This window comes from Megascapheus bottae, chromosome 13 (genome assembly GCF_031878675.1).
Source record: "Megascapheus bottae isolate mThoBot1 chromosome 13, mThoBot2.hap1, whole genome shotgun sequence".
NCBI classification, from domain to species: domain Eukaryota; kingdom Metazoa; phylum Chordata; class Mammalia; order Rodentia; family Geomyidae; genus Megascapheus; species Megascapheus bottae.
Genome location: NC_143521.1, coordinates 52,697,711 through 52,721,363, shown reverse-complemented (window position 1 = coordinate 52,721,363; position 23,653 = coordinate 52,697,711). Strand labels below are relative to the sequence as shown.

Here is a 23,653-nt window from a genome sequence, read left to right as displayed (position 1 = left end):
ACTTTTTTTTGCCAGTCTTGGGACTTGAACTCAGGACCAGAGTGCTATCCTTGGGCTTTCTCAAGTCTAGCACCACTTGAGCCACAGCACCACTTCCAGCTTTTTCTGCATATGTGCAACCGAGGAATCAAACCCAGAACTTTGTGCACACTAGGCAAGCATTCTAATGGTAGGCCCTGCTCCCGGCCCCCTTGTGTACCCTTTTAAGTCAACATGTTTCCAGAAGCCGGACACAGCCAATGGGCTTGGATTTTTTCAGTATATTATTATGGATGGATGACCAGATTATATGTTTTGCTTTTATTGTTAGTATTGGGGATATCAATTTTAATACCATCGTGGTGTGTGTTAGCATATTCTTAGTGGATCAAAAGAAAGCATGGAGAATAGAGAATTGAGACCCCAAAGGATAATTCTAAAAAGGAAGCTATGAAAGTTTCAAATTCATATGATTTGTAAATAGGTTTTTGTTTTATATCTGTAAATAGCAAATATGCCAGTCCTTTCAAACACTTGGTCTCAAAGTGCTTTAAAGAATGGAGATTTATTTCTAACAGCAATGTACATCTATTTACATGAAAACATCACAACTATGCAAATACTGGTCGTTTATTCTATTTGTGCCATGGTTCACTGTTAGATTGAACATAGTTTGTGCTTGTAGCTTTGCATTTCTTATAGGCGGTGCTTAAAAGTCCACAATAAATATTTGTTTTGGCAGTGATTTGAAATTCTCTTACATGCACATCTGAAGGCAAAGTTCAGAAGGTCCTCTGAAGAGATTCAAGCTTTTTAATAAATCTGCTACACTCACTATATAACGCTCCATGAGAGGCAAAATATTACTTAAGGTAAACTACCAAAGAGAGCTTTAATTACAAAAGATCAACCAATCATCATCTGAATGTCTTAAAAGATTTAATTTTATTGAAAAAGAATCAATATTAATTTATTGCATATGAATTGATAGCTCTTTTGTACATGGTCTTGGAAGTTAATAAGCATAAATAAAATATATTGTCAAGCTGCTTTGTGTAGTGTTTTGTTAAAGAAGTCTTATACAGATCACTAGAATCTGAATCATTTAAATAGTTCAATTGCCATTGCTTCATTTTTGCCACAGGTAAAGTCAATCAATGAGCATATACTAAATATTCTAATTTTTTTGCAATTTCATCCTAAATAATCCTTATACATATATTTTCCTAAACACTATGAATCCCCAATACTTCCTGCTCATTCTTAGAATATAAAATTCAAATGAGAGTAATTTGAGCCCACCCTATCCTTAAGCATATACACAGTAAATATTATAAAAAGAACTTTATAACATTCTTTGTACCTCACTAAATAGATAAAATTAATTAAATACATTTCAAATATTCTAATTCTGAGCTTTTTTTTTTTTTTGCCAGTCCTGGTCTTGGGCTGAGGGCCTGAGCACTGTCCTTGGGTTTTCTCAAGGCTAACACTCTACCACTTAAGCCATAGCACCACTTCTGGCTTTTTTCTATGTATGTGGTACAGAGGAATAGAATCCCGGTCTTTGTGCATGCTAGGCAAGCACTCTACCACTAGGCCAAACTCCCGGCCCCAATAATTCTGAGCTTATTATCATGAATCAACTCAAGGGATTTGACAGTTTGGGATATATACTATTAAACACAAGCTATAAAAATGTAGTGAAACGGATGGAAATATTTTGCTAACATATCTAAGGAAGTCACATTCAAAAGGTTATAACAAGCAACCCCCACTGGCCTGGTCATGTTGCAGTTTATTCGTCATGCGTCACGCACAATTTAATTGCTTTATAACTCCAATTTCTCTGCACTATCCTAATTTTTATTCAGAGTTTAAGAAAGTTCAATGGGAAAAAGTTTGCGTTTCTTTATTTTTGAGTTTAAATTTTTTTCACTATTTGCTAATTTCCAGAAAATGTAGAAACTCTGTAGTAGATATACTTAGACAGAAACATGAACTCAGTTGCACTGAACAGATTCAAAGACTCGTGGAAAAGATTGTGGAAGGGCCAGGAGTGTGGTCTAGCGCTAGAGTGCTTGCCCAGCATGCATGAAGCCCTAGGTTCAATCCCTCAGTATCACGTACATAGAAAACACCAGAAGTAGTGCTGTGGCTCAAGTGGTAGAGCACTAGCCTTGAGAAAGCCCAAGGACAGTGCCCAGGCCCCGAGTTCAAGTCCCAGGACTGGCCAAAAGAAAAAATCCTAGAAAAGATTGTGGACAATGCTGAATTTGTTTATAGTTCTTTTCCCTTTGTCCTTTCTTATCCATCTCGGTTGGCTGTGACTCTGTTGTTGGTCCAGAGGAGACATGAGCAGAGTGTTCAGTCTGGAAAACCGGAGTGCTCTCTTTAAACCAGGCTAGGCCCTGTGATCTGGTTTCACTAAGAGGATGTGGCACAGATCATCCAGTGTCAGCTTTGAGGTGTATCTTAAGAAGATCCAGAAGTTTCTACTTTCGCCTGGGAAGAAGTGAGCTGCATGTGCGCTGTTCAGCTATTCTAAGATTGCTGTGCTGTGAGAAGCCAAACCTTGCCACGTACAGAGGCCACACGAAAGAGAACCACCAGGGAAGGCCCGACTTCCAGCCAATCCTTAGCACTAACTTGCATGTGTGAGGCCATCATGGAAGCAAATGATTGAGCTGCAGTTGGGTCGCCTCAAGCTGGTGTCACAAGAACCAGAGACTGGTTGTGCCAGACAAGGATTCTCAAACTGCCGAATAATGAATGAACACATTTTTTTTTTTTTAATTTCAGACCATTTTCCTAAAATAAATAGGGTAGCTTTGGCACTAAAAAAATATGATTCATGGACATGTTGATGGCACCAGGCACCCAGAGAGAAAGCAAAGTAATGTGACAGACATAGTGGGCTGACTTCGTTCTCATCTCAGCTGGGAATGAAGCCAACTTCCAACTTTCTGAGGTTCAATTTATGTGAGGTAGGCCCTTCTCTCTCCTCCTCCTTTCTTTTTTTCCCCCTTCAGCTAGTTTGTGTTAGGATTCGATCCTCTGCAAGCAGAGGAAGCCTGATGAATACTGTCTTGCCCCAGAGTAGAAGAGGGAAGGAAACACCAAGATGGAAAGAAGAAAAGTGATGAAATGCAATTGACCAACTACAAGAGATAGCTGAGCCTCTTTGTGTATCACAGCACAGTGGAAGTAAGTAGCAGGAGATAAGGGGGTGTCAGATACTGGATTAGCTTCCTATGAATGCTGAAGCAAATGACTCCACATATAGTGATTTGAAACAACACAGGACATAACTTTACAGCTCCAATCATCAGACATCATTCCTGCTGTGCTAACAACATAGTGTCAACAGGGCTAAATTCTCTTTCTGGAGGCTTTGGGGAGGAATCACTTTTCTTTTTCTTGTAGGTATTCCACCCACCCCCCTAAAATCTTGAGATTAGTCCCATCTTTCTTTGGTCTGTTCCCGTCTTGGAACTCACTAACAGCAGAGAAAGGGCCTTAGAAGCATCTTTCACTTCTGCCTCCCTCTTCCATTTTGGATCCTTAGGATTACTTTGGACCTACGAAATAATCCATGATAATCTCCATCTTGCTGACCTTAATCAGACTGGCAAAGTTTTGTCCATGAAGGACAGAATTTCAGCTACTTAAAATTAGAAACTGGGAATCTTAGGGAACATTATTCTGCCTACTGAGGGAGATAATTAAACGTAATGCAGATAGACAGAGAACAGACACACGGAAATACAGAGTTTGTGTTTATATAAAATATGAAGTAAGACAGAGAAGTAATACAAAATGTCACATGCTTAAGGAAATCAGCCTATTGCTTAACGATTGTATGTTTTCTCTCACCATTCTCTGAGCCTAGAGTGGCACAAAGTTCCATGGTGTCTGGTAAAAATGTAGATACTAGGACTCTCCTAGCAGACGATTACAATAGATCCAAACCTATTGTTACTGTATCTGACTTCGTTACCTGGTATATTGTATATACAGTTATTTGTTTATTTGAAATAGGGAATGGAAAGGGGGGAAACAAGATGATTGAGAGGGGGTGGGAAGAGGCAAACGGGGACAAAAACATGAGAAGGGGTATCGATGTGTGAGAAGTAATGCACCTACTACCTAATGAATGTTAACTGTAACCCCTCTATACAATGAAAAATGTAAAGATAAACTTTTTCTCCCCATCTTGCAAATCCATTTGTATCAAGAGAGTTACCAAGGATCGTAGGGTCTATAACACAATGAGGTAATTTGTAATGTTTACAGGATGGATTTTTGGTTTTCAACTCTACGAATATCTTCTGCGTCCCAAATTCACTGATCAATTTTATTATTTTTGAAGCACTGAAAATTTTTTGCATCTTCTTTTAATGTAGTAAATCAAACCACCACACTGCACAGACTAATATAAACAGCTTTACAGATCTGGGAGCATTTCAGAGTTCGATGCAGAGATCTCCTTATTCACAAGCCAGGAGTTCTGAATCCATTTAGACACACATGCATATGCTAAACTTACCCTTTACAGCTATACTTTAATCCCTAGAATGAAAATAATTTAAATATCGATATACATAAATCTACATAGTGCTACTACGACAAAGATAATGTCTTCAAATATTCCTGAAGTGAGAGTCAGATCATTCATGATTAAATTTTTCTAACACAGTTAAGTCAAAGCCCCCAAAGTTGGAAAGTATGAAAAGTTAGCACAAGAAGGGTTTCTGTGGTATTAGGTAAGTGGAATAAGCCACCCACTATTTATCTATGAGAGAGCAAAAGGAAATCATATATTAAATTATTCATGGGCTGAAATGTGTATAAAGAATGTTTAATAGTCCCTAACCTTGTAGGTAAATATCATTAGCCCACAAATAGCTAAAATTTCTTTAAAGCTCATAGGGACGCTGAGACCTGCATTAAATCCCTTATGAAGGCTGTCAGTGTTGTTATTTGTCTCCACCCATCCCTGGAAGCTCATTGTGTAGGAGTTTCTGGGCTGATCATAGGTGAAGCAGGTGTCGAGTTTGCATCTTTCCTCTAGGTATTACTTGTTGGTATGAAGACTCCTACAGGACATACAAGATATCAGCTGGAACCATTTAAAAACAAAATAATATGTGGAGCAAACTCATCTGGAAGAAATAACTATTGTGCATCTTCCTCAGAAGGGAAGTTTTAATTTCGAGAACACTCTACCTCTATTAGTAATTATGAAATAATTTTCTTAAAGTCTTAAGGATGTACATACATAATTCACACATCCATTTTCTAGTGGACAAAGCTATTATATGAATTGTTGATTACATGTTTAGTTTTTTTCCTAAACAACAATAATAGATTGGTTGTTTGAATCAGGATAGTTTATACTGTTTTGCTAGAGCTGTGGTGGTTCAGAAATCCACATGGAAATTCTGTATTGAAGTAGGTAAGAAACCCGAATATTCATTATACTCTGGACTTCCCCGTATTCAAAACTGGATGAATGAATTATGCTAATATGTAAATGAAAGTGCTCTTTACAATGATAGAAACAATACTCTTTCATTTATGACAAATACTCATTAAAAATAGTCAAAATAGTGGAAATGAAGGGTGAGACATCTTTGATGGGTGTGATACCAGTTCAAAGCAGATCCTGTCGCTTTTGGTTAAATTAAAGAAAATCAAAGTTGCTCCACTGCCATAAGTCATTCTTAATTTCATTCGAATACTCCTTTTGTTTGTTTTATACACAAAAGCAATTTGATTTAAATACCTCTTCCCTGACTGGCTTTCTTGTTCGTTTAAGAATTTACTCATTTTAAATATACTTAATCACTCTCCATGGTGGAGCAGACATTGTTGTAGATGCTATAGAAAAATCAGACGATGAAGGCGTGGTAGGGGAGGCAACCTGGATTAGCCTAGCAGTGAGGAGAGGCTGGCAGCACTGGGTCCTAGGAAACAGGGCCATATGTAGGTTTGCAGCTGGGGAGATTTTGGCTCAGGAACCTGCCAAAGCTCAGAGACTGGCACAAGTGTGGACTGGATGATCTTGATGTGTTATAGAAAGGAGTGTGTTAGTGCACTGTCAATGAGACAAAGATGGCAGATGAAGATGGAGAAAAAGTAAGGAATGGACTACATGGCATTTCCTAAACCATGACAAAGGGCTTACCTTTTAGATTTAGTATAATGGAAAAAAAAAAAAGAAGCACAAGAAGATTCTAGAAAATGATCTGGCGAGCCTATTCTAGACTTCCTAAACATACTATCCATTTGCTACCATGGCCTAAAGTCTTCACACAAAGTTTTGATCTGTTGAGAAATCCAGTTAGGCTTATTTTTCCCTTTCTAGTTTCTCTCTAGCAAAGTTTTCATACATTTTAATCGCAGCACTTTACACTTATGCATAGTAAGATAAACATAACTAAGCTAAACCCCATCCCTTTGCTTATAGAGCCTTTGCTCAAGAGATTCTTAATGCCATTATTTTGTAAATAAGGGCCAGCAAGATCCATACTAGGGCTCCATCTGGTTCTTGACTATTATTGGCTAACAACAGCTGATGAACTGATACAACAACATATGAGTGGATGTGTAGATCTCAACTTAGAGGAACTTCTAAAGCTGTTTACACTTCATTTAAGTCAGTCTAGTGCTTTAGTATAGTCAGGTTACTTTAGGTATACTGTAGACGATTTCTCTCTGATGTGTGCCTTTTATGATGATCAGAAACTCTTTAGCCTTTGAAATAGAACACGAGGCAAGGGAAGTATATCGTAATGGAGCTCTCCTCACCGCTGGGATACAGAATTAAAATCTTTGCATGATCCTGGCACAGGTCTAGTTTATGGGAGCTTATGGAGAGAGAGGGGTGTTGAAGAGACACCTAAGCTAATGGATGAATACATGTCAGTCAGTTACATAGAGCAGGAGACGAGAATGGTTCTGGCAGAGGGCACAACATACATGAAAGTTGGCAATTTGCTATCTGATGGGAAGCTGCCTACTGCACAGAGCTGTTTTGCTACAAAGTTCTCACTCACTCTTCCTGACACAACAATATTCGCCAGTTACTGGACACTTTTACAATGCAGCTCATTTCTGCCCACGCCCCTGTCTGTTGTTTGTTGACATTTTTTTATAACTACACTCTATTTTTTTGTATTCTTCAAGATGAACCTTAGGATTGTTCTGCTAAATTAAAAATAAATGCATGAGATTGTTGAAAGAGGGTGACTGATCAAGAGGCATTGTACTCATAAACTGCTTTGGTGAATGTGACTCATTTGTACAGCTACTTAAAGATAATAAAAATATTGAAAAGAAATAAATGCAAGCAAAATTCATTTAACTTAGATTTACTGGGAGAGAGTTGATACTATTAAAAGTATCCAAATCTTCTTGTGGAGGGATCTGAAATTGTGTCCATTTAAGTTTTAGTGTTTGTTTATAAAATGTCTTAGCATTCTACAGAATGTTAGTAATAAAGGAAACATTTTGTAGAATGTTCGCATGGGTCATTTATGCTGAATGCAATTTTTATTATTTTTCTATTTATCACCTACATATATATCAGCACACTTTTTTGCATACTCTTTCTAATCATTTTTGGAAAATTTGAAAAAAGGTTTTTATAGGTAAAGAAATCTATATTCCCACATATTGAAAATTTTGTTTTCTTTTTTCCAATAAATATTTATGATTAAAAATTTCCTTTTGTTGCAATGACTAGAATAAACTCGTGGGAATATAATTAAAGAATAAAGGAGTTAATATTTTTCTTCCCCTTCTCCTCCTGGATAGTCTTCTCCTTAGAATTGCAGTGTGCAACCTTATCTGTCATGTGGAGATAAGAGTTCAGTCTTTTAGTGGGGAGACAATCACTTTTTTAATCCCTCTTGATATAGTTATAATAGTTAAGGATTCTCCCTAGAATTAAGGGATGTTCTCTAGCTTGATTCTATATCATATTATTTATGGAGGAAAATAAAATACATTCTTCAAGTCCTTAATAGGCGTATAACACCAGGTCTGGAAGTAACCCCATGATGGGAAATATGCAATTCTGCTTACCATATGCTGTGCCTTCTGCTTGCCTCATTCTTTTTCCCTTGACTATTGTGCTTGATGAAAAATTTTAAATATCTACTTTATTATTTTTTCTATTTAATCCAAATACATACTGGATTTTGATCAAATGACTTTTCTAACTTTTCAATTGGCTCATTTTCTTTTTATAAAGCTGAGCATAGTTTCAATTATTGAACAAGTCCTTTTACTTCGAGTATAAGCCTTACTCCCTGCCTCATGCACACACATACCTTTTGATGTAATGCTCTTGCATAAGTTTAATTTAGGTTCGTTCTAAACCAAGGGAAAGCAGTATCAATATTAACCTGTGCTGGCGACTGAAATAATGAGCTGCAAATGAAGTCAAATTTAGTCCAGTAATTCCAGTAAACACTTTCCAGATCCTAACAATGTACCTGTAGTTGATGCCATTTTTTTTTTTGTTTTAAATCATTAAAAAGAGCATGTTCAGTGCTTCTTTCTGATTTGAGCAGGAACCATCTTTACTCACAGCAGCACTGATGAGATCCTGATTAGTGATTATGAATGGCACTTAATGTATGTGGAAAAAAATAAAACACAAAACAGTGATAATCATTTAATAAACATAATTAGGTTATCCGTGATTATATTCCACACCCTTATTTTACAAGAGAGCAAATTGATGGCCAGAAAAATAAAACTGTGTACCTACTTAGAGTCAGAGTGGAATAAAATAGAATTGTTCTCTAATTTTTTTTTTCTTCTTAACCAACTAGTGCTGGTTTATTTCTGTGTTCCAATTCAACCTTATTTTTAATTTTGTGGCAGCTGCTGTTCTTGCCTGTTTTCTTGTGGTACAGGGGATTAAACGCAGTGCCTATGTGGGCTAGCCAGTGCTCTATCATGGAGCTACATGCTCAGTCATTTCACTGAATTTTAAATCACAGAAGTGCAAACAATGGAAACATTTCTCTCGCAGGCACTAACTACTCAACGGTACGGATTCTGTTCTCTGGGCCTTAAACATTGGTCTTATTTCCTGAATTTCCTTTCAGCCAACACTGACCCTGTGGCAGAGAATGGCTAGGATTCAATGGACATTTCCATTGCGTTTGTTATGTTCAACAGGATAGACATTCAGGAAGAAAATCTGCCTAGAAATATGGTCAGTAAAATCATGCTACTTGTATCTGGTTCACTGATCTCCACCTCTGACAGCCAAAAGCTGGAGGTCAGCAAGGATTCCATATTTCTCACTGCCACACCCACTCGATGCATAGAGAAGCCAGGGTATGGAAGCAACCTGAGTATCTGAGTCCCATCAAGAGAATGGCTGCCACATATGAGAGAAATTCATTTGGACTTCAAGGCAATAAACAACTACAAAACAAAAAGCACATACATAAGGCCATATAGTATGACGCTAAATGAAAGGATCTCTAGGATATAGAAACAGAAGCCATATAATGAATGATTGTTGTCCTTAAGGTACTATGTTATCTCTCATCTCATTTGCTATACGTTGATTATCTCATATTGTTACAGTATCTTACTTTGTTACCTGATATATCGGATATATTTGTATTTGGTTATTTGAAATTGGATAGGGAAGGGGGGAAAACAAGATGAGGGGTGGGGGTGGGGGGGAGGGAAATGGGGACCAAGAAATGTGAAAGGGTATCAAAGTATGTGAATTAGTGCACCTTCTATCTGGCAAATATCATGTAACTCTTCTATTAATTACAATAAAAATATATGAAAAAAGCACAAATATTTTCATGATGGCAAGACACAAACACAGTGAGATTTATTTATTTAAGTATCTAGGGCTAATTAACACACTTGTGTATAACACTTAAATTTCCCTGGTTAGCTTATACTCACCAATCTCACTGTCTTTGTTAAGAATGAGTCACATGGATGTCCAAGGGTTTTAATTATATATTTATGCCTATGTCTATGTATGTGTTTGTGCCTTTGGCTTGATTTACACGAAAGTTATCATATGAGATGTAGCCCTATCACTCAATCATGTATATATATATATAGTATGACATGTATAAATATGTGAGTGTATGTAATGGTTTAACTCATTCATTTTTTTCTTTAAACACTGTATCCTACTGCAGAATATGACTGTGCTCAGGTGTTATTGAGACATTCCCAGGCTGATGGATAGCAGAATGTTTTTCAAGTTATTTTTTCCCATGGGCAAATACAAATATAGAGAAGGCAAAATATCTAAATTTGTTTACCCAATACCCACAATTGCCCTGTGAAATATTATTACCATTTGACCCCTTTTATTCATTATTTTTATTTTTGTTTTGTTTGCTTGAGCAGTATTAATGTTTGAACTTGGCCCCTTCATCTTGAGGCTGGCGCAGGATAGGATCTTGCTCCCTATGAGGAAGTTTGCTGGGCTGTGGTCCACTGACTCTTAGACTTCCATTATGGCTGGAATTATAGGCATGCACCTGCCCTCATTCCTTCCCTGCATAGTCTTGAAGATTTTTCTGCCTAGGGTGACCTAAAACTGCAATCTTCCTAGTCTCAACTTCCCAAATAGCTAAGATTACAGAAGTGAGCCATTGGCACCTGGTTTTACACTTCAGGTTCTTCTCTGACACACAGGCCTGAAATAACAACTAAATCAATGGGCAGTTGACATATATGAATATTGTATGTGTATGAATTACTCGACACTGAACTTGACATTGTTACATTCATGTTCTTCTTACTCATCCTGTAATACTTTCGAATGCACAGATTTTGGGAGGGCCCACTGAATTATAAGAATCCATTTTATTACCTTTTCTTCAGTGACTGTCATTCCCGGAAGGCCGGGACCATTTCTAGAGCATTTCAGCGTCACTGCACATTTGTGATGTAAAATAGCTCCTTATGAGACATTTGGCAAATGGATGGATGCAGACTTGGCATGTCTGTTTGGAGAGCCTGCCAATCTCCAGCCTGTGATTCGTACACATGGGCTTCAAATACAGATGTGAGTGAGGCCACTTCCAGTTCACAGTGGGAGAACCAAGATGATAAAAAGAGGAAAATAAGACTTTAGCTCCCCAATCTGAAATGCTTACATCTCAGTGTTCTAGTCCAGATAATTGTGGTTTTGAGATTAATCATTCAAAAATATGCATTTGGATATTAAATTTAAGATTGAGTTTTGCAAAGCAAAACAGTGCCTTCCATCTGGGACTATATGAGCTGACAGGGTATCTCCCTCCCACATGTTTCTGCACACAATTCACAAACATATCAAAAGCATATTTCTTCCAGGAAAGGGGAGCAAAATCTCTTTAAATCAGCATTCCAGAAGCTTTTTTTTTTTTTTACAGAAATGTTAAAAATCCTTGGACACAAAAAGCAGTAACCGAGGGTCATGTTCTCATTCCACACCAGTCCATGGGGGATTTTGCTTCCGACCTTTAGGTAGGGTCAATGAGAAAAGAAACTGCCAAGCTGAGGGAAATATATGCTGCATGGATTTCCTTGCCAACAGAGCAGTCCGAATATATCCACCCAAGTCTGATAAAACTGCATAGGCACCTAACTCTGCAGCTGACATTCTGTCTGTGAGTTTGCAGCAAAGCCAGAGGATGCAGGTAAGGAAGATGGCCGCTGGGTCTCCAGTGGGAAGAGCCTGGAGTCCTGGGCTAATGTTCTCTGGTCAACTGAACAGTGCACACAACCCCCTTACTTTACACTGCCATTGGATCAGCCTGTGCCTGAAGCTGTCCCATCTTTTCACAACGAAGGGATGGTGTTTCTTATTTGTTATGTTTTCCTATAATCACATGTATAGTATGTAAAGTTTAATTTATAAGTAGGCATAGTAAGCAATTAAACAACAACTAATAATAAAACAGAACAATTATAGCCATATATTGTAAAGAAAACTGATGCAAGCATAGCCTCACTGTCTTAAAACACATGACTACATAATACCAGAGCGATGATGTGAGATAGTTCAGCGCCTATTTGAGGAACACAGCACTGTGCAATCAGATTAGAGAGACTCTCTCTGAGTGACTAATACGTAGGTAAGTAGATACAGAATGGATGGGCTAAACTAAGTGATGATTCACATCCAGATGGGTCAGAAGGTGAATTGGTTATTTCCAGAACTTTCTATTTAGTATTTTCAGACCATGGAATGAATATAGGTAAATGAAACCTTAGAAATCAAAATTATATATACAATATATCAGGTAACAAAGTCAGATACACTAACAATATGAGATTATCCAAAGGGCAATAAAGGAGAGGAGAAATAACATAGTGCATTAAGAATAACAATCACTCAAGATAAAGCTCTGGAAAGGGAAGGGGGAAAACAAGGTGATTGGGAGGGGTGGGGGAGGGAAATGGGGACAAAACATAAGAAGGAGTATCAATGTGTGAGAAATATTCACCTGACTAATGTAACTGTAACCCGTCTATACATTACAATGACAATAAAAAATGAAAAAAATCAAAATTGTGCATAAAGGTGGGTGGAGATGGGGAGACTATACTCTTTCCACATAATCTTGAGAAATTTTCTTAGCCAGGCTTTTAGGACAGAGTCATCTCACTGATGGAATCAGCTAGGGATGAGCAAAGGAAGAGACATGGGTCAAAATACCGGTATCACGTCAAGAAGTCATACAACACTAGTGTACACTGTGTCTTCCATGCAGAAGAACAAAATCATCGTAAATGTCTGTATTTACACTTCACTTTCTATCTTCCTGGCAAACCCAGGGTTAATTTTTTTCACTTATCTGAATTTTTTAACTTGTCCAAGATTCCCAAGATTAAAGTCAGCAGGGCAGGCTAATCTAGGTACATTCTTCTGCTTATTTGTTGATTTTTTCACAAATCTTTGGACGTTCTTTCTGTGGTTTGCATTGGAGTGAAATCTGGAATGTATTTTACTACTTTAATAACAGCTCTTTTCAATTCTTCCTTAATTCCATGCCCAGCCCCTCTATCAAACACACCCCCTCCTCTCACTCTGAGGCTTTTGTTTTCAGAATTTTGTTCTTTCCTTAGAGAGAACATTTTAGCAGCACAGGTTTATGGCTACCGTAAAGAAGAAAGTTTGAAAGGCAAAGTCGGATGTGATCCCAGCCTTATAACAAACTCCTGTCAAAACATAACAAACCGCAGCCAGACATGAGGCGCAGTGACAGAATGTAAGTCCATAAAGATGATGGAGATCAGACCGGACAGGCACTTTATAGAAACAAACACCTGTTTTTTTTTTTTGCAAACAGATAGGGTGAATGGAACACTGAAAAAAAAATGCCCCAGGATAAAAAAAGAATGATTGGAAAAAATAAGGACAAAAACATAAAATTCAAATGACAGCCAGGCCCAAGGAGATAAACTCAAGGCACACAGAGAATCCAATTTTACTAAATCAAGACGACATCTCCTTCTGACTTTAATTGACCTCACTATGTTGGATTCTGAACAAACATAAAATTAAGATGTGGAGAAATGGACAGTCAGTGTGGAGGTAGTTTTGCATTGAAGTTTTGTTCTTTTGGGACATAACTTGGCTCTGTTTAGGAAATATGAAATTATCCAGCTCTCTTGGAGGCAAGCATCAAGGAGCCTTAGCATGGCACAATTCAGTAGCCCTAAAAGTTCTGCATAGAAGCTTCTAAAATGGAGGTCTAGATGTTGCAATGTGCCCAGACACCAAGGCTATTTCTGTGATGCTGTCTTTACTGGAAAGAAATAGGCACAGGGGAAGAAACTGAAAACTAACATATGCAGCTAGTCAGGATGCCAAGACTCATAGTCAAACCTTTGTTTAAGAAATTAGCAATATCAGGGGCCGGGAGTTTGGCCTAGTGGTAGAGTGCTTGCCTAGCATGCACGAAGACCCAGGTTCGATTCCTCGGTACCACATACGTAGAAAAAAGCCAGAAATGGTGCTGAGGCTCAAGTGGTAGAGCTCTAGCCTTGAGAAAATCCAAGGACAGTGTTCAGGCCCTGAGCTCAAGCCCAGGACTGGCAAAAAAAAAAAAAAAGAAAAGAAATTAGCAATGTTAGGAAGGGAGAAAGAAAGCATTGCCATAGTCTCAACTTGAAGGAGCCCATGAGTTACCAGAGGTAGAAGGCTTGAAAAAAAAAAAAAAACCAAACCTCCCTAGAGCTGTTATTAAAGTAGAAAGATATGTTCCAGCTTTCACTCCAATGCAAACTACAGAATGCCTGTCCAAGGATTTGGCAAAGTATCAATGGGCAAGCAGAAAATGTCTTTGGGTTTCTTCTGCAGATATCCTTTCTGGTTGGTCTTTCTTCCTTTCTTTTTCTCTGGATAATTCCTTCTCTTGATCCTTTGGCCTAGGGACTGATTGATTCCTCTGCAGAACCTTCTCTGATTTCCATAACCATGCTGGTTAGGGGTCCTTTCTGAGAATGCTAGGGCGAGGCTTTTCTTTTCCAGTGTGGTGTTAATGACGATACAGTGTGTCCTCGAACATAGACTATGCCTGGGGTTTGTGGAGAGGTAGGTTGGGCAGGCCTCAGTCCCCAGAGGTTTCTGAGAATGGGATGACATGAGGTCTGACATTTTTTAACAAGCTTTGGATATGGCTTATCCGTACACCAAATTCATATCCTATTGGAATTGTCTTTATGTTCTATTTATACGTGTGGGTACCATGACACCAGAACCCTTCTATGCCTCATTTAGAATTACAGTCATGTCACCACCATTACATAATATACTTATATATATGCAATGCATATATATTACATAATGTATATATGCTAAAATAATGTATGGATGCTGTACTAGACACATATGTATGCATGTAGTGTAATGTGTACATGTGAATGTCTGTCCACTATGCACATGCAATATATCTTGTCAGTATGTGTGTGCATATGCATATATGTATGTATGTATCTCTATATATGAATACATACACACAGATAGATGACAGATAGACATAGCTATTGAATGAATGCGGCATGTTGTGCTTTTCACTTTATAAAGTCTGCTAACAAAGAATGCATGAATAAATAAGAATGCTTTGAAGGCTGGGCTCGTGTGTTAGAGCAAGGATTGGTCATCACAGGTTTTCTCCATGATGGATTGCTGAGAGAACCGATGTGATCTCAGAATACAAAGAAATAGAAATAAAAAAATCACAGTTTCTCACCGTTCCTGACTTCTAGATAGAATACTGGCTGTCTTCCTCCTACCACAGACTTCTTAGAGCTCTCGTGGAGGAAGGGAGCGCATACCCTCATCCATCCATGAAGGAAATTCAGAACGTCAAGTGAGAACTCCCCCTTTTGGCACTTCTGCTGAGAGGTATATCAATTTCAAATTACTGGGGATATAGAAGGGGCCACATGGTGATGGGACACTGTGGGGAAGCAGGTCTGAAAGGTAAAGGTTTTTTGCTAACATTTCTGAGCTGTTACGTTCCTGAGGCTGTCTGCACTCCATTTAACGTGTTAAAATTCAATTGAGTGGTGAGCTCCACCCAAGGTTTGTTAGGTGAGACCATGGGCTGGTGAATTTGCTGGGGAGGAGGAATCTGCAGCCATGTGAGAAGGTAATTCTTAGACCCAGCAGGCCATTGTGAGAAGGTATGAATTGATAACCAGGTTGATCATTTGTGAAACTGCAGGCTATGGAGATTGGAACACTACCTCACTAATGGATAATACCAGTTGGCAGGAATGTGTTTCATAACCCCCAGAACACCGTCTTATTTTCACAAGCTGCTAGAATGAATTTTTTTTTGGCTACATAGTTCTTTGGAGGGGTCGTAGTCTCCCCTTCTTTCACCAGAGAAGTTAATGGTAGAGAAAAAATTGAGAAGAAAAATAATCAAGGTAATAGATTAAAAACAAACAAACGTTTGACAATCATTTCAGCAGTACCTTGAACACCATAGACAGGGTTCTCAGTGCATATTTTAATATCTGTTGTCAAGTTGTTGCCTGTGTCAGATGCATTGCTTCCTCTGCTTGAATAATTATCGAGGTTTGGAAGGAATCATCTGCCACCTACTGTAGCCATTTGTACTGGCAAAGTTCTGAGAGGAAAAGGCCATATTTATCTCAATCAACTACATGTCTTGAATATCCTAGCCATTGCCTGACACAGAATTACCAAGTAATTAATGTATTCACCACATCTAGTCTCTAACAATTGATATAGGTGAGTAGGTGATCTGAGCTCCCACGAGGAAGATTGGACCCAGGCAAAAAATATGGCTCTCTGTGCAAGTTGCAAACAAGTGAAATTAGGTCAGAAGTAAATTCTGAGTAGTTGAAATTATCTGACGCAGGCTACTTCGATGGGGAAAGCCATAGAAAGCCAAGACAAAGAACACAGGAAAAGCATATGTGTCCAGATCAACTGAGAGAGTTACCCAGGAATATTTTTTTCTTACAGGGATGAGCTGCCATACTCAGTTAATACACTTAATGCACACTTTAAAAAAGAAAGGCTTGGTTCTACCAGCCTGGATGAGGCAGTGCTTGGAGTTACAGAAAAAAAAATAGCTACAGTTTAATTTTCCCTTTATTCCCAAATCCCTTAAATGTAGTACATGCCTTGGGAATTAATGACGACATCAAGAAGAATAATAGATGTGGGCCAGATTCCTGTAGAAGTTTTAAATGAGCAGCTTTGGAATTCAGCTTTGGAGTTTCATTGAAGGGTTTTTGAATGAAACCCATTTACACCGCAGACAGAAACTATTAATAGATTTGAACAAGGCAACAGTAGAATTGGACTTACATATTCGCACTTTTAAACTTCTGTGATTTTTAAAACTCCAGTAGTGTTTGCATTTCTCCCTCCTCCCCCCATTTATGATCATGGTAAAATACTGAGAAAGTCAGAAAGCATGTTTTGTATCTACTACATATTAGAAGCATTTACTAATGGGGAGGAGAAAGTAAACATTCAAATCTTTACATGCTGAAAGTAATTTACATAATATTAGTGGCTAATTCAAATCTTGGACATAATGTCCTAGAATGTGCCTGTCACAAATTTGGGATCTTATAATGATTTAAGTTCTCATTAACACATCTCTCTGACAGTCCTCAGTTTTCTCTGATTTGTTTTTCTGTACCCACCTCTATACACTTTTTTTTCCCTGTGGGTCTTGGGGCTTGAACTCTGCCTGGGCACTGTCCTAAGCTCTTCAGCTCAAGGATACCACCCTACCCTCCAGCCATGCTCCACTTCCTGTTTTCTAGAGGTTATTTGGAGATAAGAGTCTCAGGTCCTTTTGTGCCTGGGCTGGCTTTGAACTTTGATCCTCAGATCTCAGCCTCCTGAGTAGCTAGGATTACAGGTGTGAGCCACTGCACCCAGCTCCACCTCTGTATACTTTTAATCAAATCATCAATAATATCCCTGCTCCATTCCGAAGTCAAACCTACACTAGTTCAGAGAGGGTTGGGTTTTGCCTTTTAGTTCATTCTTATATCCCCAGCACTCAGCCTGTTTCCTGGTATGGAGCAGTCACTCAATAAATATTTGCTGAATAAATAAATAAATGATGACTGCTATGAATTCAGCAAATGATTAGTTTATCCCCTCAAGTTCATTCAAACAGTGAGATTTGGAGCATGGCAGGCCGATTCCATGATGGCTTTCAGTGAACCCTGTCTATTGGAATTTACACCTTTGTGTCATGTTTCACTGTGGAGGGGGCTGAATCTAGTGTCTTGTGGTGAGTGGCTATCATTTCCAATACAAGATGATTAAAAAGCTGGCTTATTAAGCTTGCTAATGTCCTGAGTTGTCTGATAAAACAGATGTTTCCATTTCCTAGAAAACAAGGACACTAAGCGATCATCATGCAAGTGAGATTGGAAGCAGATCCTATTTGAGTATGAGATGGATGCAGCCCCAGACAGCACGTTGATCAAAGCTTTGTGAGAACCTCTGACCACGAGACACTCAGTCAATGCACTACTGCATGCTTCAAGCTCTGAGACTGTGAGAGAGTAAACTTGTGTTTATTCTATTGTTCAGTTTGGAGGGTTTTATTTTTTACATGACAGTATAACCTAATACACCAGCTCTGTAGGGCTGACTTTCTAGTCTCCTCATCCAGTTGTTGGCTGCATGCTACACTGACCTTGGGATACCCTGCCTTTATTTACTTCATGTTATTGGAACTCTATGCTAGCAATTCAGCTGAAGTTTGCTCTTCTGAGCTCCTGGCAATGATTGTCTATAATGAATAAGTCATGATATAATGAAGTTGAAGACAATGAAAGACAGAAGAAAGAGTAGAAAAGAGTTGGTTAGGAAACTTCAAGAGTTGATTTTCTCCCACATTCTGGATTCTAAAGGAAGACCAAGGATAAGAAGCTATGGATCCAAAAAGTATTAGAGTGTGGCTATACTTATAGTATGGTAATTAGGGTACTACATATAAATACCAGCATATGATAACTGAGAATGGGATATAATAAGGTATATTTACCAGAGTAGGCTCTTTCTAATTCACTCATGGGTTTATGGTACTGTGGTTATTGCTCTACTTTAGTAACAATAGGTAGATTAAGGCAGGCCTTATAAGACCAAGTAATAATCCCTAAATTTGTGGTCGCACCAGGAACATATGTTATGTCATGTAACTAGGTTTCTCTTTTTTTTTTGCCAGTCCTCAGCTTGAGCTCAGGGCCTGAGCACTGTTTGGACTTTCTTAAGGCTAGAACTCTACCACTTGTGCCTCAGCACCATTTCCGGCTTTTTTCTATGTATGTGATAGTGAGGAATCGAACCTGGGTCTTTGTGCATGCTGGGCAAGCACTCTACCACTAGGCAAAACTCCCAGCCCCTAAGGTTTCTCTTTTACTTCTTGTTGTGTACCCTAGGACAAAATTTTTGTGATAATCCCAGACATTCTCAAAGATGCTAATGACACAGACCCCCCCTCCCTGGCTTTTATTTGCTATATCCAATCTACCAGTTAGCAAAGCATGTAACTAAACATTTTGGAAAGATGGATCCAATCAGGGCTTACTAGCAATGTTGCAAGTGAAACACAAGAGGTTGGCTGTATAGGAGTTGTCATTCCTATTTTAAAAGCTCTGATCCTCATTTCCCATGTTCTAGTTTCTCAAGCAAGCTCTAGACAGGTTAAGGCTCACATTGAGAAGTGAATCCTCCAGCCTGGAAGAACCAGGACCATGAGAGGGATATTTCATCTAGAATCTTTGCACAAGAACAAGGCATATTTTAAGTGAAGGTATACGTAGTGTAAAACACTACCACAAAGGATAGTGTAACAATTGAGTTACATTGATAGGTAAACTCTGGAAGTTATATTTACATTATTTCTGTTTAACAGAAGAGATCACTGAGGCTCAAGGCACATAAATGGCTGGCACAAGATTTTTCACTGTGTCAGAAGTGGAGCTAAGATTCTGGTCATCCTAGGTCCTTGAGGAATACTAAAGACCATACCAGGAGGTCTTGGCCATTCTCAGTTGCCTTCTCCAAAACTCCCCAGACCAAGGAGATGAAATACAAAGAACTGTCGAGATCACACTGACCAAGCAAAAGGCTTGGTAATATCGTACTTGTTTGGCACTTAGTCTATGTAATAAATTAAGCATATCATGCTTCCAATGGGTCTCTGGTTATTTAGGAGATAATCTGATCCCAAAACAATACAATGCTATCATTTACTGAACATTCTTTAGGCTATATGTCAACTTATATTTATATATTTTTATTTAAAACTGCATCTTGATTCTTTGAGGTTACTTAATAGAAATCATTTTCTTATAGTAAATCCTCTTATATTTAGAAGATGGAAAAACGGGTGAGGCAGGCAAAGTGTGAGTTTCAATCAAAACCATGCAACAATTTTAGACAGATGACAATGCTTTTTAAATTTTATCATTTTTATCTGGAAGCTAAAACAAGAAGAACAAAAGCTTTGAAGCAGTTGGGAGTCAAAACAGTTCACATAAGATTTGCAAAAAGAAGACCTGAGAAGCCATTTGGCAAGAAAAGCAATATAATTGCCCTAAGACTTTAAGAAGTGCTATCTATGTTGCATTAAAATTTACTCTGCAATTTGTATCCATTGATAACAAAGAAGTTGTCAGCAAGGCTTCCATTTGGACTTGCTTTAATTGAAAATGGAAACCCCACCTGATCACAAACAATTAAATTCTGAAATGCCTCAAAACCATTTTCCTCCAGGAAAAATGAATGCTCCTACTGTCCTGTTGTTGTAAATCATCACCTTCAGAAACACTTGCTTTTGTCTAGCCCAGCGCAGAGAATTATTCGCAAATTCTATTTTGGTGAGGTCTAAATGAATGAGATTTCAGCTACTGAATCTGAATTCTTTACTTTTTCTTGTGCCAGATGAAGCAGAATCTATCACGAGGACGTCTTAAATGGTCTATGGAAATTCTTGCTCCTTGCCTTGGCAATGTAGCAACTCCTGTTCTTACAAAAACATGCAGCATTTTTTTTTGCCAAGAGTAGTTGAATAAGAGCTATTACTTATATAACCAATTATGTGGATACTTATATGATATCATATGGCTTTTTTATAATGTCAGTGGTGCCTTATTCATAATTTCACAAACACTGATGGAGTTCTTATGCTGAGCCACTAAGGCTATCTGGACCAATGGTCTCATCTGTCTTGTTGGAGTTTAAAACCTACTTAACAATAAACAAATGTCTCACAAGTCAACACATAATAGTAAAATGATGACAGAAGCTACCAAGAGTATCCCTAGATGCTCTGAGAATATAATGAGGAGACGTAGCTAATGTCACAAAAGGCTAGAGAATAGAATAGGTATAATGGTGTAGGATAATGGCATGGCAAAGAATCATTCTTCATTATCTTAATTGTGGCTATTTATTGTTCCATTCTTCTATGGAAAATCAGCGAAGAGGTTCTTGTGGCAGATGTCTGCTAGAGAGGTAGACCAAGTAGGAGAGGACTGGTATAGTAAATGAGGCTCTGAGTTTTGGCTGGCCCACTCACCAGCTGGGCACTTAGGTAAGTGACTTCCTCTCTTTTCCTCTGTGATTCCTGTTCTTATTTTGACAATGAGATATCAATAATACCTTCTTGATGGGATTCCAGAATGACTAGGATTCAGTAACTGAATACGTGCAAAGTACTTACAGCAGTCCCTGAAACATGAGCAGGGGTCTGTGATTACAGGTGCATCAGAGTAACATCTCACCAGATCATGAAAGAGACAATCCACTCTGGTGCTCAAACTCGGACACAATAGCCTAAAATATGTGTGTGTTTGTGTGTGTGTGTGTATTTGTACATGTGCATTTGTGTATGACTGCATGTGTGTTTGTGTGTGAGAAAGAGAAAGCAAAAGAGAAAGAGATGAAAGAAAAGAGAGTACTTATATTCCTTTTCAAGATCATATAGATCATACAGAAAAAAAATCAACAGTTCTAAATGATGGTGTGAAGTTTGAAGAGTCGAAGGAAGAGAAAAAGACACAGAAAGAGATAGGAATAGAACATTTTGGATTTGGATTTGGTGACTGGGTTGGGATGTAAGGAAGGGGATGGTATTTCTTTTGTGAGAGATAGCAAATAAGAGGCTGCTTTGGGAGGTGCAGAGTTAATTTCGGAAGGCTGGAGGTAGGTTATAAGGTGTATGCAGAATATATAGAATGGCCAATACCTTCTGAATACCGGCCTGGACCTTCCATTACTGACAGAAGTCCAGGAATTAAAAAAGAAGGAAAGGATAAGGTCTACAGTGTCCTGGGAGAGGTCAGAGTCATGGAATGTCTGTTTTAGGAAAGAAAGTAGTTTGGGAGTTAATAATAATAGTCACAAAGAGACAAGGCTAGAAAGATGGAGCCAGACAGCAGAGACATACCTTCATATGGTATGTTGATACAAAATAATGGAAAGCCAAGCATTGGTGGCTCACATCTGTAATCATAGCTACTCAGGAGGTTGAGAGCTGAAGATTTCCGTTCAAAGCTAGACTGGAAAAGAAAGTCGATGAGATTCTTGTCTCCAATGAATTGAAAATTTATAAATAAATGAAAGGACAAGAAAAGTCTGGAAGTGGAACTGTGGCTGAAGTGGTAAGGTGCTAGCCTTGAGCAAAATAAGCTCATGGACAGTGCTTTGGCCCTGAGTTCAAACCCAAGACCAGAAAAACAAAAGCAGAAAAAATTACTAAGAGTAAAGAAGTGATGGGGTATGGCTTAGTGTAATGGAATTTAAGAATGGGTATCCATGGAACAAAACAAACAACTCTGATATGGAAGAAAATCCCCAATAGAATGACTTACAAACTTGGTCTCATCTCCTAGATATCAAATAGTACCAGAAATATGAATTGTTTGGACAGAACCATGGAGAAAGATAAATAGGAAAAACATATAACAGGAAAATGTAAGAAAAGCACATCTCCCCAGGGAAACTGTTCATATCATGTCAGAGGATTGCCCATTTATTTCAGCAAGTTTCCCACAAGCAGTCTTGGTCTATAAATCTGTTTATTACAATAATTCCTAACAGATGAAGGTGAGAGTGTCTTGGAAGAGGGGCATTTTCATTTTCTAATTTCCATGGAAGACTATACATGCTAATGGCAGTACCCAGAACATGACATGCCTAAGTTCAAATCCAAATTCCACTAGTTCTTAGGGTCTAATTTTTAGAATCTTTATCTAGATCTAGGGTTAATAGTAGACCTTTTCCCAGAGTGTGAGATCCAGAAACCAAAAAAAAAGTAAAATGTTTAACATGTCCAACTGGCATGAAATAAGATCTGGACATTACTGGTGGTAATAATAATACCAATAATAATAATAATAATGTTCATCCCTTTTCATTTTCCAAACCAAGGATACAAATAATTGTGAAAAGAATTTGCAGATCACATTCCTGCTTAAAATACAGTGATTTTTTCATGAGACTAAGATACATGTTATATTTTAAGTATTTCAACTCATTCTGCCCCAGGTATTACCATATAGACACCTTGAAACAGTAACAGTTTGGTCTTTCTTTCTTTCTTTCTTTCTTTCTTTCTTTCTTTCTTTCTTTCTTTCTTTCTTTTTTTGTGGGTCATGGGGTATGAACTCTGGGCCTAGGCCCTGTCCCTGAGCTCTTCAGCTCAAGGCTATTGCCCTACCCCTGGGCCTTGGTATTGGACCTGAGCTCTTTAGCTCCAGGCTTACCCCTTGAGCCACAGTACCGCTTCCCATTTTCTAGTAATTAATTGGAGATAAGAGTCTCATGTTCTTTAGTGCTCAGGGTTGGTTATGAATCGTGATCCACAGATCTCAGCCTCCTGAGTAGCTAAGATTACGGGTGTGAGCCACCGCGCACAGCTAGTTTGGTCTTTAATAGAGAGTAATTAGTGATCTCTAACGAGAAAAATCATAAACAAACAGCTGTCCAGAATGAAACCCATCTCACTGTGAGGAAGATGTAAATTTAGTGTCCGCTCATTTATAGTATGTCGTCTCATTTATGGATCTTTCTCTCATAGAGGGCTGAGATATATTCTGGGAAGTAATTATTATGTGTGTGGTAGTGGCAGACATCGAACCTAAACATGCTCTT

At 38.3% G+C, this 23,653-nt stretch overlaps 1 protein-coding gene across 10 annotated transcripts in view; it reads right to left on the bottom strand.

The window, feature by feature from the left end:
* Positions 1-23,653, bottom strand: part of Ldb2 (LIM domain binding 2) — a 298,062-nt gene that overhangs the window by 66,203 nt on the left and 208,206 nt on the right. The window lies entirely within an intron of this gene.